Source organism: Entamoeba invadens (assembly GCF_000330505.1).
Source record: "Entamoeba invadens IP1 unplaced genomic scaffold scaff_1105074726025, whole genome shotgun sequence".
Lineage (NCBI taxonomy): Eukaryota > Evosea > Mastigamoebida > Endamoebidae > Entamoeba > Entamoeba invadens.
Genome location: NW_004443750.1, coordinates 29,301 through 31,697, shown reverse-complemented (window position 1 = coordinate 31,697; position 2,397 = coordinate 29,301).

Below are 2,397 nucleotides of genomic sequence, written 5' to 3'. Positions count from 1 at the left end.
GTGTTGACGAGCTGACGATGTGGTTGAGGTGTTTCCCATTGAATTTTAGAATACGAGTGGACACTCTGCCTTTTAAGCTATAGAAAAATGCAGCAAAAATGGGCTTTTAAAATTATTTTGAAAACACCACTTTTGGTGAAGTAATTTAATAACAAACACCAGAAATCGCAATTGATTGGACAATCCAAACGATTGATAAAAATACAGGACGTTTTTATATTTTTGAAATTTTTTTAAAGTTTGGAAGTTTTGTTTTATTAATAGATTAACACGCTTTTACAATTGTATCACTTTTCACATTATTTCTTTGTTTTAAAAATTTTTAAAGGATTGGTCCCGAAATGTAACTGGTTGTTGAAACTAATAATTTGGTCAATAATAATTCAGCGAATCAAAACCAAATCATTATTATTGAGGGTTACCAATTTCCCGATTTTAATGAAAAATAACATGGAAAATCAACCCAAACAATTACGAATTTAATGTTCTTCGAGTTTTTAATAAATCAAATTGCGAGTCAAATCCACAAATTTTCAATCGAAAAATCTTTCTGCTTTTTGTGGAATTATAAATTCTTTATTATAATTTATACTAAACATATAATTAATTTATATTAGAAATATGATACTCATTTTGAAAAAAAAAATATAATAAAAAAATATAATAAATATAAATTAATTCATTATTGACGAAGATCCATTTACATTTTCTTTCATACAAAAACAAAAAATAAAAACAATTTTTTATAGTATTGAAACTAAGCAAAATTAAAATGGCAAATTAGTGTCACATAATACGGGATTTTAATTTAAATAATTTTATATTGTTACAAGAACAAAACAAATAATTTAATAATCATAAATGTATAACGTTTCGTATATACATGTTTGTCATAAAAATGAAGAAAAGTGGTGTTTTGTGAATTTAGCATTTAAAACGTGCCAAAACAATCAAGTAAAACGAAGAATTGTGGCTTTAATGTAATAGAAACTCTAATAATCCAATTCAATCTTTATAGTTCTGATGTGGCGGCACGTAGATCTGAATGCCAATTTGTAAATATACTTGTCGTATTTTTAAAGAAATGAAGATTGTTCAAGAATCAAATTTACAATACAAAAAACAATAAGTATTCAAGATTTATGTTTTAATATAATAAACTTGTATTTTAATAATACAAGTTATTATAATAATAATATTATACAGAGTTTAAAGCTATTTAACATTGTTTTTTAAAACAAAAGTCGTTATAAATACATATCAATAATTATACATTTCTAATTTACGAGAACAACTTACAATTGATACCCAAATGTCATTCTTTATCTCAAATAAGATGGTAAAACTTATAATTAAATACAAATACAAAAAAATCAGTCAGTATAATCGATGTTCATATGTTTTGGAATACTTGGGTCTGAAGTCGTAAACACATACCATCAGTTTCAAAAGTGTTAAACGTACATTTCAAATATCAAAGATCAATGGAATTTACCTTTTGTAATAGCAATTATACTAATTTTTAATATATTAAAAATTATTCTGATTTTAATGGTATTTTGAAACACAATTTTAATATCAAATAATTGTTGTGATAACAAATCACTTTTAAAATTGAAGCATTTTTTAAACTACAATAATTATCGTGTCAACAGCAATCTGATTGTCTATACATTTATTCATTATTTTGTTATTAAAAGTAATATAAATGCCACTTAGTCGAATCCATCTTATTTTTTGCCTCATTCATTTTCAATTATTTTTTAAGTAAAATGATTATAATTTCCATTTGAAAAATAACGTGATAAGTAGATAATCAAAATAATGTTAAGATACTCAAAAATTATAACAGCTTAACAATATTTAACCAATTAGTCTGCATTATACACAAATTAAAAAGTTGACAACTTTTTTAAGAATTGGGTGTGCATTTGCAAAGCTATTAGTCTATCAACAAACTAATACTTTGCTTTATTTTTAAGATTAAAATGAAGTATCCAAACCAAAACCAATTGTAATGTTTAAAGTGATTATAATAAAAGGAATATAAAAATACCACTGGGGCTAGAACAACCAACAGTACAGTTAAAAGTGGGCACTTAACTGACCGAACTAGGAGGCTTATTAATTATTTTTATTAAACATCTAATTACACTCTTGGCCAAACAAATTTTAAATGTTTAAAGATGGATGTTTCTAGTGTTGGAATTTCATAAAAAAATTGTCAAAATAATGGTTAACAATATTTATTTGTTGTTTATTTAACAAAATACCAAAAAAACTCAATTTATTTTTTGTATTTTTTATCTTTACAAAAAACTAAAAATTAAATTATGTTATAAATCAACATATAATATAAATCGATATCTAAATCATAAATTTTAATGCTTGTTTTAA